The following is an 18,078-nucleotide window of genomic DNA, read 5'->3' on the forward strand; positions in this document are numbered from 1 at the left end:
TCTTTTGTCTGAGCTCCATCTTCAGCAAAACAGACCAATGTAGACGCTGCCGCAATCATCTCGAAGTCGATCAGTGAGATTATTGTGGTAAACAGTGGAGTGTGTCGTCTTCATTAACGTATCTGAGTTAAGGTCGCAGGGGCAGCAGACTTCCCTCTACACAGCTACTTCATCCAGTTCCACCCGGCAGATCCTGGGGTGTTCCCAGGCCAATGGAGAGGCTTTGTCCTGCAAACGTGTATTGGGTTTTCTAGCCTTCTTGCAGTCAGATAAAACCCTGAACACCAACCCAGAGAAGAGTCCACGAAGGAGTCACTAAGGAAGAACCCAGACACCCTACGGAGAAAATGCATTTGGGCGGTTTGTATCTTGTCTTTTCGGTCACTACCCAAAACTCATGACTATAGGTAAGGGTAGGAACGTAGATTGACCGATAAATTGAGAACTTTGTCTTTTGTCTGAGCTTTGTCTTCAGCAAAACGGACCAATACAAAGTCCTCAACACTGCAGATGCTTTCGCACTAATCCGTAGTCAATCTCATTGAAATGCGTGTTTTGCCGTGGGAGACTTGGATAAAGGTACTTACTCACAGATTTAAGCAAAACTTATTCTTGTCATCCAAAAAATTACTCTGGAAAAGTGTTTGTGAAGTGTTCGGCAATCTGGACTCCTGTTGCACAAAATCCTTGAAATGTCCAGAAATTAGCCAAGGAGGAAGGAGAGCACAAACTGGGGCAATGATTATTGCGTAAACACATGGCAATGACATTCACAAGTCACGTTGTTTTGGTAAAAAAAAGATCCGATTTTAAGAACAACAATGGTCATCATTCATAGCAGGGTGGAGGTAGTTTTATTTTCAAGGTCTATATCAATGGTCACCAACTTTTTGGAACCCAAGATCCCCTAGTCTCATGAACATGACATGAACCAAGACGATGTCCAGTTCATTCCGCTTGACTTTGAAGCTATCATCTCCAGACAAAAGAATCACTCAGCAGGAGATGCGAGGAAAATGACCTCATAGAGGATTTGCACGAGCGTTCAACAGCTGACGACCAAACCCTTGCACAGATGTGTCGCACTGCAATTGTTGTTGTTGCCATGTTTGTAGCAACAATGAGTCATTACTTGTCACACGGGGTCAGAGGTGACTGGTCATCAAAGTGGGATATGGGATAAAAACAATGGCTTATAACCCAGGGACAGTTTAAAGATTGTTGATTTGTTTTTTTTTCAAGTATTTTTAAGCAAACAACAGTTATAAGTCATTAGGTTGCTGACAAAGGAGAGTGTCATTGGCCACCTCAGTGAAAATCTGACCACAAAGCTGCAGTCGTACGTACATTCCAGTGCAACGGGATATGAATCACAATGCTGACGCTGCAGAGACGCCCCGTAAGTCCAAACGGCACAAACAGGAAGTTGCCGCCTGTAATTTTAACCAAAACATTATTAGTTTCTAACATCCTCTCTATCAGTAGTAATGGCTAGTTATTAGCTTAGCCAGTGTGACCAAATGTCCGGTATTTCCAGGACATATCCTGTTTTCACGTCTTCTCCTGGTCGTCCTCGGGTTTGTTTTTTTTATGTGACGTAATCCCTGAGAGGCTGCCGTGTGGGGGAGGTTTTTTGAATCGGTGTCGCCAAAAAAAACGAAAAAAACAAAACATATATTAAGTTAATCCTTCGAGACTTGCCGAGTTGAAGTCTGGTCAAATTGGCTCAAATTCCCAAGGTCTTGCGACCTTTGAGGGCACATTTTTCCTGAAAATATTGGTTACATTCCAAAGCTTAACAAGCATTTGACCTCAGGTTCCTTTGTCATTCTGTTTTGGAATGTTCTTCATTTGGAATTAGTGTCTTTGTTTATATATAGTGCTTCGTAAAAGACAATTATATGTATATGTATACTTATATGTACAGTGCAGTACTTCAGTTAGCATACGCCCCAGTTAATGTGTTTTCCGAGTATCATTTCCTTATCGGCGGGGCAAATGTCCTGGAATTCCCAATCAAAATACGGGTTTAGCAAGTAATAGAAAAACGTAGTCTTAGCAGTTAGCTTTTCTGGGCTACTTAGCCAGTAGTTAACTTTCTGGTGTTGTCAACGTCATTTCTAAATGTTACATGTTTCCCTGAATGCTATGACAAAAAAAAAAACATAAATAAGACAGAGATCTGCCCTCTTGTGCTATTAGTAACACAGTAGGTTTTTTAAGCTGTTTTTAAAAAGGCATGTGTACAACAATGCTTGCCCTGCAACACAAACAGGTGTTCAACAACATTACCTGACAACAACGTCTCTGCCGCCCCTAAACGGTTGACCCTTTTACCCTTAAAGTCTCCATCTGTCATCTCCTAATCCTCCATTGGCCTCTTCCTGACGTCACTTTGGTCTCCACAAGGCAGAGGTCAACATACGGATAAAAATATCAGTGCTTGATGCTAATGTTGACTCCGTGAGGTAAAACCATGTGGAATATAAACATGCTAACACTAAGGGGTAATAGAAGTTGTCCGACAGCCCACTAGTCTGGGAGGGGCATATTTTGGAAAACAGGGGAAACGATATTGTGAACAAAACACAAAAAACACCAACTGCTAGCTTTTAGTAGCCTGCCAATCCTTACCATGACAGAGAAATCATCCAAATCCAGCCACTACAAAGTACCTGGTTTTGACAATGGAAATACGTCAAAGCTCTGACAATGGGTACTGAAACCCTTTACTACTTACAAAGTACCCCAGAAAGCTAACTAATAACTTTAAGTACCAGTTAACAACCCGAAAACCCTATTTGCGTTGACCACTTGTTAGCAAATAACTACATGCTAACTAAATTATAATCTTAAAAGCTTTCCCGTATGAATCAAGTCAGTATGGTATGGTAATATGTTGATATGTTTACAATATAACGCTAACTACTAGCCTTTGTTACTTACACACTAGCCAAAATGCTAATATGTAAGTATATGAATAGATATTGTAAGTGTATTGTATACATGTGAGAAATATGTGAGAAACGTTAATGTCACATAGTATGCATGTCTGAAATAAATTAAGAAGAAAGAAAATAACAACAATACAACAACAATAACAACAATACAGCAAAACAAGGGTCTAGTTTTACTTACTGAAATGTAGCTGGAGGAACAATGACTTCCAGAATATTCTAAATAATGTATGCTAACATACTCCTAAAAGGGACGGCAGCCATTTTGTACGCTAACGAGGTTAACGCTAAAGTACATTACATTTTTCCATACATTTTCAACGTAAACAGAAAAATACAGGGTAAGCTAATACTAGCATGTGTTCATTTTCTCCAATTCTAGCTGAAAATTAGGTAAATATTTCAGCTCTGAAATATTATATTATACTGCATGACTTGTCTACACGTTGTAGCACAACATAGCATTTCAGAAAGGCGCTAGCCACCCATACTTTGTCTTCATACCCACAACCCCCCTGTTGTCTGATGAGACCTCTTGTCAGAAGGAGAACAAAAGATGATGAAAAGAGGCCAAAGTAAGAATGAATGAAAGAACAGAATGTTAGTACCTCCGTCGCCAGTAATTCAATGATTCAGCATCTTTGTGTCTTATCAGCCTTGGCAGCCATTGAGCAAGGGAGCGAGCGCAGTGCGGGCTTGGCTATCACGTTTCTCCATCAACTCCGCTTCGAGTCACCCTACAACACAAAGCTGAACCTTCCAACACAATTTTTGGATGATTTCTCCCTCATGGTAAGGATTAGCAGGCTACTAAAAGCTAGCAGTTGGTGTTCTGGGGCAATTTAGAAACTAGCAAAAGTGGTTAACATTTTGGCTAGTTTGTAAGTAACAAAAGTTAGCGTTATATTGTAAACATATCAACATATTACCATCCATACTGACTTGATTCATACGGGAAAGCTTTTAAGATTATAATTTAGTTAGCAAGTAGTTATTTGCTAACAAGTGGTCAACGCAAATAGGGTTTTCGGGTTGTTAACTGGTACTTAAAGTTATTAGTTAGCTTTCTGGGGTACTTGGCAAGTAGTAAAGGGTTTCAGTACCCTTTGTTAGAGCTTTGACGTATTTCAATTGTCAAAACCAGGTACTTTCTTGTGGCTGGATTTGGATGATTTCTCTCTCATGGTAAGGATTAGCAGGCTACGAAAAGCTAGCAGTTGGTGTTCTCGGGCAATTTAGAAGCTAGCAAAAGTGGTTAGCATTTTGGCTAGTTTGTAAGTAACAAAAGTTAGCGTTATATTGTAAACATATCAACATAGTATTACCGTACCATACTGACCTGATTCATACAGGAAAGCTTTTAAGCTAATAATTTAGTTAGCAAGTATTTCTTTGCTAATAAGTGGTCAACGCAAATAGGGTTTTTGGGTTGTTAACTGGTACTTAAAGTTATTAGTTAGCTTTCTGGGGTACTTGGCAAGTAGTAAAGGGTTTCAGTACCCTTTGTCAGAGCTTTGACGTATTTCCGTTGTCAAAACCAGGTACTTTCTCGTGGCTGGATTTGGATTATTTTTCTCTCATGGTAAGGATTAGCAGGCTACGAAAAGCTAGCAGTTGGTGTTCTGGGGCAATTTAGAAGCTAGCAAAAGTGGTTAGCATTTTGGCTAGTTTGTAAGTAACAAAAGTTAGCGTTATATTGTAAACATATCAACATAGTATTACCGTACCATACTGACCTGATTCATACAGGAAAGCTTTTAAGCTAATAATTTAGTTAGCAAGTATTTCTTTGCTAATAAGTGGTCAACGCAAATAGGGTTTTCGGGTTGTTAACTGGTACTTAAAGTTATTAGTTAGCTTTCTGGGGTACTTGGCAAGTAGTAAAGGGTTTCAGTACCCTTTGTCAGAGCTGTAGTTGCCTTTTGACGTATTTTCATTGTCAAAATGGTCGGTTGTGGTTCCAAGTGTGTCATCGGTCTTGCATATGTACGGCATCAAAACACAACAACTGTATAAAGTAGAATAGTTTAAATTGGAAAATAATCTGTTACTGTGTTTCAGAAGAGAAGTGGGGTTTTTCTTGGGGTTGCTATATCTTCAAATAAACACAGTCGTCATGAGATTAGGTAATCGGTAAAAATAAGTCCTAAATTGGGAGCATGTTGTGTTATTCTTGGTTTAATCAAAGGAACGCCACTACAAAGACAACCCCTGTTGGAGTAACCTCCAACGCTTGTTTATTTTACTCCAACTTCCTGTTTTCCTATCACACATCATCCAAAAGCCCTTTCCCACTTCCCGGCCGCATGGCTTTCAGGTAAAGCAAAATATTACGTCAGCGGGGAGCTAGCGTCTGTCTGCTCGAAACCCTGGAGGAGTTTTCCTTTGGACTGGCCGTGAGAGAGGGAGTTAATTACTTGACTTGAATCACCCGCTAATGACTGTTTCACTTCTGTGGGGCGTTTTTAATGGGATTCAGAAGTCAGACTGAAAGCGAGCCCAATCTGTTTTTAATGGCACCGTGTGAGCGCTTTAAGTCGATGCCGTAGCGCACATAGGCGAAGGCGTCTGTTATTACTTGCGCCGCACGGTGATCTCATTTGAGGCGAGGTAATAAAATCATAATGAAGCGATTAGCTGGAAGAGAACACGTACAGTAGAGGAAGAGAAAAAAGGAGGACATTATCGCAGCGTTTCGCCCCAAGCACTTCTCTCATCAGGGTCACACTTGCTTTTATTGCGCTTATAAACTGTCATTGCCACGCTGATTAAACTTGATGAAAAGAAACATTTTTGCTTGCGTTTGCACCTAATTACAGTTCAGTAGTTTTACTGGAAAGTGCAAGCCTTTTTTTTAAGACTGAAAATGTTAATAAGCACATTGGAGGTAGTTTTTTTCTATATATAATTGAAAAAATAATTAAAAATAATTAAATAGACAAACCAAAAAAATCTTAAAATAAAACACTGTCATGAAAACAGCATTTTTTTTATTTCAGATTTTTTTTATTTTACAAATTAATTAAAAAGATTTGAAAAAGACCACACAGGGAACTTCCAAAATAATAAATACACAAATTAATTTTTTTAATATAAAACGTAAATTAAACTTTGTTTTAATCATAAAGACTAAAAAGAAGAAAAAAATATTCTGTATATTTTATATACATTTTTAAATTTAGAAATGAACCTGATGATTTAAAAAAGCCCACTCAAGCACCTTACTGAAAAAAAATACACAAAAAAATGCAATCTGAGCTGAAATACATTATTTTTGTAGATATTTTTTAATATTAAATAAACATTGTACAAATGAATTAAAAAGACTTGAAAAAGACCACACAGAGAACTTCCAAAATAATAAATACACAAATATTTTTTTTAATATAAAATATTAATTCAACTTTATTTTAATCATAAAGACTAAAAAGAAGAAAAAATATTCTGCATGTATATTTCATATACATTTTTAAATTTAGAAATGAATTAATTGACAATGATTTAAATAAGACCACTCAAGCACCTTACAGAAAAAAAATACACCAATCTGAGCTGAAATTCATTATTTTTGTAGAGATTTTTTAATATTAAAAAAACAATGTTGCAGGACAAAAATACTAAAATAATGTGGCATTAACATTTTTAACATGTTGTTTTAAATTATGTCTAATATGCAGGAAAAACAATAAGAACAACTGAAGCAAACAAAACAATGTAACTTAAACGCTAATGCTGAAGAAAATTATTTTTACTTATTTTTTTTTATATCAAAAAGACAAAATCATCTTGCAGCAAAATTTAAAAAAATGATTAATATTAATTGTATTCACGGGATGTATAAAGATAATAAATATATTGTTAAAGTACCAATAATGTCAGGAAAATAAGTTTTCAAATAGTAGTAAGTGGCTCCTGATGTGCCTGATTAGTTTCACCTGGTCTTCCCACCTAGCCCCGCCTTCATCCTCCTCCTCCACCAATCATCTCCTTGCTAGCTCTGCAGGTGTCCACAGCTGTGTGTGATTGTCTCATCAGCCAGCTCACCATCCATGTAAGTTCCTCCAATTCTCTTCCTTCTCCTTACCTCATTTGTTTTCTGTTCTTGTGTGGTCCTCATTCCGCCGACCGCCGCGTCTTCCTGTGTGTGGTTTTTAAACCGTCAGTGATTGTTAGCAGCTTGTTTTAGCTTTAGCATATATATCGTCCCACGTGCTGTTCACAAACACCACTGAATTCATTCACCGTATCAAAACCAGCTTGTTAGACTCTGTGAGTCACCACCAAGCATGGCATGTACAACACTGTTGTCTGACAGAAGCTGTCACTAAGCTAGCGGTTAGCTTTTAGAGAAAGTCGCCCTTTTGCAAAGAACCCCGGGAGGCTTGTGAAAATACGGTCTTTCTTGCTTCTCTGGCGCTGAAAGATGTGTTAGATCTGTGCCCCTTGGGTGTTGAAATAATTGTCTCCTGACCTGACAGAAGTGTGTTGACGTGTGGCACGCTATGTACGACCCAGGTTTGTTAGCATTTTGGCCGCAACTCAACAGATATAAAAATAAAGAAATAAATAGAAAAGAATGTGTTGATATTTACAGGGAACTTTTTTTCTTATGCCTACTACATGAATCAGAGCATAAATGTGACTATAGGGGTGTTATTTCATGCCTAGAGGGCTCTAATAATATTAATTCATTTTCTACCGCTTATCCTCACGAGCGTCGTGGGGGGTGCTGGAACCTATCCTAGCTGTCTTCGGGTGAGAGGCGGGGTACACCCTGGAATGGTGGCCAGCCAATCACAGGGCACATATAGACAAACAACCATTCACACTCACATTCATACCTATGGACAATTTGGAGTCGCTAATTAACCTAGCATGTTTTTGGAATGGGGGAGGAAACCCGGGAGAACATGCAAACTCCACACAGAGATGGCCGAGGGTGGAATTGAACTTGGGTCTCCAAGCTGTGAGGCATGCGCGCTAACCACTTTCACACCGTGCAATAATAATATTAAAGTCTGTATTTAGAAGGCTAACAGGTATTATATGCTATGCTCAAATTATGAACATATTCAATTTATAAATAAGGAATCCCACATTGTGGAAAATTACCAATTAAAACTGATTAATCAGCTGGTTAATTATTGCTGCCAAACACTGATAAGAGTGTGTGTGTGTGTGTGTGTGTGTGTGTGTGTGTGTGTGTGTGTGTGTATCGGGTCAAGTTTAAATAGGGAAGGAGGAGTGAAAGGAATTCCTGGACGCTGAGCACATGTTCTGTTTCGCCCTCCTTTCGGGCCGGAGGTGTCAGTCATTCGACGTGGTGTTCGTGCGCGGGCGCCTCACGCAGTGGCCCACAATGATTTACACAAGTCCCGACAATAAGTATGTCATTTAAAATAGCAGGTGTTCACACGCCTCTTAGCTCATGGAAAGCAAGTTGTATTGAGTGTGTGTGTGTGTGTGTGTGTGTGTGTGTGTAAACCTGAATCAAAGTCATGCAGTCAAACTGGCATGCAGGTCACAGAGTTTCCTCACTGCGACTGCGCCTGTTTCTCATCCGACGACAATAACTTTGCCAGGCAACTTCCAAGAGGCGCTGGAAGCAGTTATCCCACCGCTCTTATTAACTTTGGTGAAAGTCATGTCGGAGATATTCAGGTCAGACTGAAAACCACCGAATTTGAAAGCGCTCGGGTTCGAGGGGAACTGTGCACGTGTGGACTGACATCATCTGAAAAGTGAGGGGGGGAAGAAAAAGTAATTGCGAGATTCAGTACAGAAATGTGAAGTGAAACTTCCGAGATTTCTTCATTATGAGGAAAGTAAGAAAGAGACGACTTAGCACATAGTTTCATTTTGGACATTTTGAAGACTTTACCCAATGCTCTGATGTGAGGTGTACAAATGTTGACATTTCAAGCACGAACAAGTCAAAAATTTACTCAAAAATGAAAGAAAAACTACGCTTCTCTGTTGAAGCGCCGAAGAACTAGAGTCTGAGGCGGGGTGTCGAACTTGGGAGAAAACTTTATTCTTCTCACAAACATTAATTTGCACTCCTCGCTATGTGAGACATAACCGTACGCTTCGCAACCACAACAGGAAGATCGTTCCGGGGTGAATTATGTATCGGTAACCTAGCACTACAATGTATGTTTCTCCCCATCTTCTACTACATGTGCCCAGGGCCTTCAGAGTTAGGAGTGCTGGCCCATGTTACAAACCAGTCAGCTTTTGGATTTGCCTTACAGCGCCAGCTAGCAGGCGTACGGTAACACCGTAATATTGTAATGGTAATGGTTTTATTTCATTTGAACATGCATCAGATTACAATTGAATGCATCACATAATCAGTTCACAGTTCCACATGTCCAAAAGGAGTAGGAAGAAGCAAAGCTTATTAAATCCTACCCCTCCATCTGGTACTTTTACAATCATGGCTGTTACATTTGTTCACTTCCTGCTTTCCTAATATAATTTAAGTTTTATTTTGAATTATTTTTTATTTTGTTTTATTTTAATTATTTTTATTTTTTGAAAATTTTTTAATTTTTTAAAATTTTTTAAAATTTTTTTATTTGTATTTTTTTTTTTTTTTACATTTATTTATTTATTTATTTATTTTTTGTCACGTACTGAAGTACGAGGTGATATGACCATACAATGACATAATTGGTACCATAGTAATTGTTAATATAGTGATATATATCGCATAGCATGACTGGTTCAAGACCATTAGCATTTTTCTGTCCTCTTCCTGTCAGCATACATTTGTTCACTTCCTGCTTTCCATAATACAGTTTAAGGTTTGTTTGTTTGTTTTTTTTTAATAATGTACCTCGTACCGAAGTACAAGGTGATACGACCATACAATGACATAATGGGTACCATAGTAACTGTCAATATAGTGATATATATATATAGCACATCATGGCATTTTTCTGTCCTCTGATTGGTTGATCAGAGCAAAACCAAGCAATGTTTGACAAGTTAAAATGCAATTAGAGATAGTAGTTGGTGACAAAAAGGAGCTGGAAATGTTGCATCATAACATTCTAGAAACAAAAGTGCACACTTGAGAGAGAGTTGCTGTTTGGCGAGAGGCAACAAAGAGAACAAATGCGCTGCTGTGCAGGTCTGAACTCCCCAACTGAAGGAGTTCAGACCTCCACTTCTGCCTTTTTAGCTTCATCTGGCATCAAAGACACTGGTGTGCGCGGGAGGGCGTATCATGGAAAACATCTTGTCAGTAACACACCACCACCTTTTTAAACATAATTAACAGGAAGCCTTATGCAGGAGTGTTTCTCTGCAGCTTTCCTTGCAATTATTAGAAGTGTCATTTATTTGATTCAAGCCAGGAACACTTGGGCAACGCCGGTGGACACTTTTTGTATGTTCCAGTTTATTTCTTGGCCTTTTAATCCCTCTAATGCCATTTTCTTGAAACAATATCCAGCTGGTGAGATGTCTAGGGCTGTTCCACCGTTGTCTTCTTTCAGCCTGCAATGCTTTGATTTTTCTCTGTTAACAACAGAACTAGGGGCGGCACGGCGGTCGTGTAGTTAGCACGCAGACCTCACAGCTAGGAGACCAGGGTTCAATCCCACCCTCGGCCATCTCTGTGTGGAGTTTGCATGTTCTCCCCGTGCATGCGTGGGGTTTCCCCGGGTACTCCGGTTTCCTCCCACATTCCAAAAACATGCTAGGTTAATTGGCGACTCCAAATTGTCCAAAGATATGAATGTGAGTGTGAATGGTTGTTTGTCTGTATGGGCCCTGTGATTGGCTGGCCACCAGTCCATGGTGTACCCCGCCTCCCGAAGACAGCTGGCATAGGCTCCAGCACCCCCACGACCCTCGTGAAGAAAAACCGGTAGAAAATGAATTCATATTATTAGAGCCCTCTAGGCATGAAATAACACCCCTATAGTCACATTTATGTCCAATGACTCCCATTTGAATTGGGAATGGTTGGACGTCGTAAGAAAACAATGATTGGATGATTTCTTGAGTGTTTTGTGTGAACGTAAATGTTTTTGCATTTTGGGCATGTCACTATTAGCATCAATAGCTACGTTTACATGGACCCAAATATTCCAATTCCATTTGGGTTATTTGCTCAAACTGAAAGAATGTAACCTTTGTATACACCTCATTCCGAAAGAAAAGTGCCAATCCGAATGAATATATAATCGGATTCACAGAGGTGGAATATTCCTTTCTGCAATCCGATTGAGGTATCTTGTAACCGCTCAATCGGAAAGTTGTCAAGGTGCGTTTTTTCAGCGCATGCTCAGCTGTGACGTAACACGCAGACGCCTCTCGGGTTTTGAAAATGGCGGACTACAGCGGAATGTTAGTTTTTGAGAAAGAACTGAACGTTCAAGCGAAGCAACTGTCCCAACAACCGTGGTAATCACACTCTCGTCCGCCATCTTCGATGAATCACGTGATGTTGTTTACGTTTTACTGCGCATGCCCCATTGACTATTTCGTTTGATTATAGCGATGCATGTAGACAGGAGATTGGAATATTCCTTTCCATGTATACAATGTTTTCTGGTATGTCATTCGGAAAGATTCTATTCGGAAAGAGGAAAATCTCATGTAAACATGGCTACTGACTATCGTTTTCCTATTGCCTGAAACCGTGGACCTAAGGGCTACGGCTATAGAGAACTTGTGACTTTTAAAGCAGCTCATATGGTAACTGGTAAGGTGTAATACCAGAACCCCAACCGTAGTCGCCCCCATATCAGTTTGGAGTGTTTTCCCCCCCATCTGGTTTCAGCCTCTAACCCCAACAAAGGACTACGCAACCACTGTGGTAGACTGGCGAATCCCCCTGTTCGGTTCTAGCCATATCCCTAGGTTTTTTACCCCTAGGTTGGTGTTGTAGACTGATTTGGGCGTGGATAATTATTGGCTCCTGTCTTGGTTGGTTGGATAATAAAGACCGCCACACAGAAAGATCCATACAATGACTTTGAATTGAAAAGCTGCTGTTTTTGTATTTTGTTCAGTTGTACATACTCATTGTTCAAGAACCCGGATGAGGTCATCATGTACCAATGAAGAACCCCACCCAGGCTGGTATATTGTTTCTGCCATGGTAAACAGATCCGATCCAAAATGTAATGGCTTGACTCAAGTGACACCCCCCCCCCCCCCCCGCCCCCCATTCCTCACCAAGTCAAAAGGCTGGAATCCGTCCCAGTCATCTTGCAGTCAAACAAACAAACCAACTGATGCAGGTGGAAAAAATGACCATTCCCACTGAAAACCACATGACTTTCAAGGGGTGTGAAGTGGAAAACGCCTCCAACCCACCGACCAAGTGGGCATGGGGGCCATCGGCCGCCAAATCCTCGGTGTTGACAATGTGAGCTGAATCATTCTCAGTATTTACTACAGTAACTTGTGTCGATACTTTGCCTGACCAACCCAACAAAGTAATTTCAGCAAACCATTCAGATTTGGGTTTGATTCTCTGAAAAAACACATAAAAATGATCTCAGCTAAGCAGAGCTGTAGTGTGGTTGGATGCACAGATTGTCACAAATCAGAGGAAAATTAATTTATTGATGGACGAGGTAGTGCAAAAGTTTTTTTGTCACTTTTTAAGAAAATTCTGATTTGTATCTCAGTCCTTCAGAGCACATTCTCTGATTTTCAAATTGAAAATCATCATTTTTATTGACAAACATTGACAATAAAAATGATGATTGTGACCATGAGTGATGATGAGTCTCAGCAATGCACGATGCTAAAGTGATGTGACTTTCTGGAAAAAACAAACTCGGTTTTACGACACTCAATCCCATCATAGAACTTGCATGAGAAAGGTGGTCGGATGTAGGGTGGTCGGATGACCTGGATAAGCGGGAGAATTTGGATGGATGGATGATACCTAATACCGCGTACAATCTCCAGATGTGTCAGCTGATGTAAAAACAGTATGAGGTCCACTCCAAATGTACTCATCATACCCGCATGAGTCAGACGGGGTGTGTGTGGTCGTGTTCTACCTCTACCACACTCCACAACAAAACATCTGTATCATCCATCCATCCGGTCCAGTTCACCCAACATGGTCTCCGCCACTCCATCAAAGTAGGCTTCGCCGCCAGTGAGGTCTTTCGAGTCCACTACTCCTCTCACGGCGGCAGGATCAAAGTCAACAGTGATAATAGTTCCGCCACAGTTAATAATACTGCTGCACAAGAATGTTTGGCCAGGCAGGCTACTCCCGACCACACACACACACACACACACACTCCTCATTCCTCCGCACCAGTGACACATTGCAAAGCTTTCTTCCCCACAAACCAAACACTTCATCGTAATTGTAACGCTTGTGATTTATTTGATGTGTAAAGGAAAACTGGCTTTGCTAGCTGTGCTCCCCACTGGAAAACACTAACACAGACTTTGTAATTGCAACACATACAGCCCATTAAATTATGTCCTTGCACTGACAAACACTCTCAGTAGTTCCCACCCTCCCATCTATATTTATATCCGACCTGTCAGCCTCCCATCAGCTAGACTATATGGACCAAACATGGAATTAATCCTAATTAGCCAATTAGGAGTTGGGCTTCCCACTGAATCTTAAATCTTGTTCTTACCAGGACATTTTGGATAATGGTTGTGGGAACACTGTGTTCCAGCATAGGAGCAAGCCATGGAGGGGTCATGGAGCTATTCTTGTGGGATGACGTGCTGAGCTAAACCCAAACAAATACTGTACTTGTTGGATAAACTAGAACTGATGCGGAACTGATTGTGTTGTTATACCGTTGACCGTTGACTCGCGGGCCACATTGCTTTAACATAATTGATGGGGGGCCACACTGTATATTTTACACGTAACAGTCCACCGAGAATTATTGTATCTCTAAAAGTGTCATTGAATCTGCTATATGTGCTTGTGTCCCTGTTTTCAGGAGCACTTAGTAAACAGGAGACCACATCAAATAACGAAATTGATAAAACGGCTACTTAAACCATCAAAATGTTGGCTCAAGCCATGATGCCAGGTTGTATGCTAAGTTTAAATTAAATACTTTGGAAAGAAAGGGTGGGTGGTACTAAACCACACCTGGTTTAGTACCTTGTCAGACTACAGAGGTCCAATTTTCAGTTCATGGTAACATAGCAACCAGGGTCTTTTCAACATCAGAATACAATAGAAGATGCCTGGGAGTATTTTCATTAATCCGGTTCATCGTATTCTCATCGCAACTGGACCGTTCAGGTTGTCTTACACCGGAAGTTGGCAACCTTTACTATCAAACGAGTCATGTAACAGCGGTTACCGACCCAGTCTTTGACGTTTCGCCTCTTATCCGAGCAGGCTTCATTAGTTAAGTCGGACAACTGAGCTGTCCTACCTAGTCAGTCACGTGTGGACCTTAGCGGGTTCCGTGTTCACGTTGTCTTAGACCGGAAGTCGGCAATCTTTACTATCAAACGAGTTGTGTAACAGCGATTACCGACCCGGTCTTAGACATTTTGCCTCTCATCCAAGCATGCTTCATTAAATAAGTTGGACAGTTCACCTGTCCTACCGAGTCAGTCACGTGTGGACCTTAGCGGGTTCTGTGTTCACGTTGTCTTAGACCGGAACTCTGCAACCTTTACTATCAAACGAGTCATGTAACAGCGGTTACCGACCCTGTCTTCCACATTTCGCCTCTTATCCGAGCAGGCTTCATTAGTTAAGTCGGACAATTGAGCTCTCCTACCTAGTTAGTCACGTGTGGACCTTAGTGGGTTCTGTGTTCACGTTGTCTTAGACCGGAAGTCGGCAACTTTTACTATCAAACGAGTCATGTAACAGCGGTTACCGACCCTGTCTTTGACATTTCGCCTTTCATCCAAGCAGGCTTCATTAGTTAAGTCGGGCAACTGAGCTCTCCTACCTAGTCAGTCGCGTGTGGACCTTAGCGGGTTCTGTGTTCACATTGTCTTAGACCGGAAGTCGGCAACCTTTACTATCAAACGAGTCATGTAACAGCGGTTACCGACCCAGTCTTCGACGTTTCGCCTCTTATCCGAGCAGGCTTCATTAGTTAAGTCGGACAACTGAGCTGTCCTACCTAGTCAGTCACATGTGGACCTTACCGGTTCTGATACAGTGTCGCCAACCGGGCGATCTGTCCTACCCAGTCACCGAGCATCAGCTGGTGAAGCCTCCTTTGATGACAGTAGCGGAACGTCTTCTCAGACAACCTGAACAGTCCGGTTGGAATCGATTCAATTCCCCAAGAATCCCAACATCACAGCAAATGAGTATTAAAGTATTAAGTACTCAAGGGTTACACATGCGTAACTTATTGCATTGCTAAGAAAATCAGTAGCATCCAGCCATCAGTGATGATTGTAACTGTGAGATGTTTACTTCCTGGCGAGTTCACACAAGTTCTGACACCACTTGATATCCTTTGGTGGTTTCATCATAGTCTTCTTTCTTTCATCTTTGTCCTCGTCTCCTTGTGAGATGTATGGCCATTGTTTTCTTTGTGTATTTTTTTTGTTGCAGAAAGCTTAAAGTACACGTTGTTGCTAGTAAGCATTCCTATCCAATTCTTGGCGAGTTTCCTTTTGATGAACCGCCGCACCCTGAGCATTGCATCCACTCAAATGTCTCGTATCTCCACTTTGCATCTCTTCAAGAAGTTGATTGGTCCATTCACGTTTGAAGCTTGGCAAGATGGAGCTACCAGATAGCATACAATTTGAGTCGTATCCCGCCTGGTTTACATTTAAATCATTACCTGTCCCTGCGTCGGACGTGTGCATGCCTGCGTAGGACAAAACCTTTCTGAGGGATTGCCACCCACGGGTGAAACTGGAGACCCCGGGAGCATAGGCAACCAGAGTCCTGTGCCAAGCCCACCATCACCACCGCCACCGCCTTCTCCTCAATCAACCTCCGCTGCCTTAATCTAGTGTTTACACAAAACGCCGGGCAGTAATGATAACCATGAGACCACCGTGGACCACCCCACATCCCCACCCCATCACCTTCCCCGAACCCAAAGCTGTTTTCACGGGAGCCAAATACCTTAAATACATAATTAGCGGGGTCATTTGTGTGATGGGGGGGCATGAGAGCGAGCCGGCGAAGGACATGAGAGAAGCGGACAAAGAGATGCATTCATGACCGCCGCCCGGGACCAAGTTGGCTGTCGCCATCTTCAAAGGCCACCTCTGCCTTTCCTCAAACGCCAGGGGCCACAGGTTAGGGGGAAAAGAGGAGAAAGGGGGTGTAAGTCATGAAGGAAAGGTTACAAGATCTGTAATCTGGGACGGAAGCTCCATTCGGGGGGGGTGGGACGAGGTTGGCGGCCTGATTAGTCGACTCGGATTGGGGTGTAAAAAGGTGACACCTTGCCCAGCTGTTGCATTGGCAGTTTGTGTTTACAGTAAACACAGAAATGGAGTGAGAGAATTGAACAACATCCGACACTTTACACCGCCACTGCACCCCTCGCCGTGTGACCCCCCTCCCCGCCTGTGCCCTGAACCCTGACCTCCGTGCATTATGGGTGGAAGCCAAATCATTTCAGTCAAGTTGCTGTTTGCCCTTTGCGGCCCAAATTCCAGTGGTCCATGTTTCACGCCAGGAGACCTCCTTTGTACTTGAAACGTGTACACACACACACACACACTTACACACACACAGCAGCCATTCAGTCACCCTCTTTACACCTCGTCTGCCTCTCAGTCCCCCTCTGGCATTGTTTATGAAAGCATGTCCACTTAGTGCTGCCCTGGCTGCCCCCCCCCCCCCCCCCGCCCTCTTATTACCCACATCCTGAGTCCACTTTCACCCGTCTCCTCGCTTTCCCAGCAGATTCCCCACCAAGCTAATAATCCGGGGTGTACTGCTGGAAAGCTCCAGTCAGTCAGAAGTCGGACTTTCTCATCCATCGCTTTAGCTCAAGATTAGCGTGAGGCATACAGGAAACCTACTGTGGTAGGCCCACTCCCTGATAAATCCCTGTTCCTGGTGGGAGATCAGATATCCTGCAAGTCTTGCATCTTCAGGGTCAATACCGAATGAACGTTCAACTCGGTCATCAGTTCATGAGTTTCATTGACAAAATTGCGAGGTGTAGCCAAGTCATAGAGGTTGTCCAGTCTGGTGGTCTTAGGATTCGGTCTATATTTGCAATGAGGTGATGCTGAATGGGATGGTTTGCAGCCAAAAAAGCCACCAGGATGAGAAAGAGGTGGATTAGGTGGAACAGTTCAAGTATCTCAGGTTCTTGTTCACAAATCGTTGTAAAACCCACAAACGGATCAGTGTTTGCCGTCACAGTTCCCGGTTCCTGGTGAAGAGAGAGTTGAACCAGAAGCCAAAGCTCTGACCTCACCGTTATTGACCGAAACATGAAACGAGCTTCTGGACTCTGCCTTGAATGGAGGTGGTTGTGGCATCAAGTTAGGGTAGACCTCGGACACACTGGGAGGGGGACTATGTCTAACACCTAGCCTGAGAAGACCGAGGTAACCCCACCCTTTGATGGAAGTGAAACAGGGAAGTTTGGATACCCTACTGAGACCCTGGACCCGGGTACGTGAAAGACAATGGGTTGATGGATGAATCCCGACAGGGGGTTTGGTGCAGATGTGACGGTGCGTTACCGCTAATGTTGCTAACAACATTTCAGGGAGTACAGAACATAGTAATCTTTTCCAAATAAAATATTACTGTGATACCTCAGTTAATGACCGTCCCAGTTAGCATGCTCTTCATTTTATGTAAAATGAATATCACTATATATAGTACAATATCACTATAGTATTGTATAAATATCACTATATTGACAGTTACTATGGTACCCATTATGTCATTGTATGGTCATATCACCTCGTACTTCGGTACATCCCACAAATTAAAAAAAAAAAAAATAATAATAGGGCGGCACGGCGTTGGAGTGGTTAGCGCGCACACCTTACAGCTAGAAGACCAGGGTTCAATTCCACCCATGGCCATCTCTGTGTGGAGTTTGCATGTTCTCCCCGTGCATGCGTGGGTTTTCTCCGGGTACTCCGGTTTCCTCCCACATTCCAAAAACATGCTAGGTTAATTGGCGACTCC

The sequence above is a fragment of the Doryrhamphus excisus genome, chromosome 15, assembly GCF_030265055.1.
Source record: "Doryrhamphus excisus isolate RoL2022-K1 chromosome 15, RoL_Dexc_1.0, whole genome shotgun sequence".
Lineage (NCBI taxonomy): Eukaryota > Metazoa > Chordata > Actinopteri > Syngnathiformes > Syngnathidae > Doryrhamphus > Doryrhamphus excisus.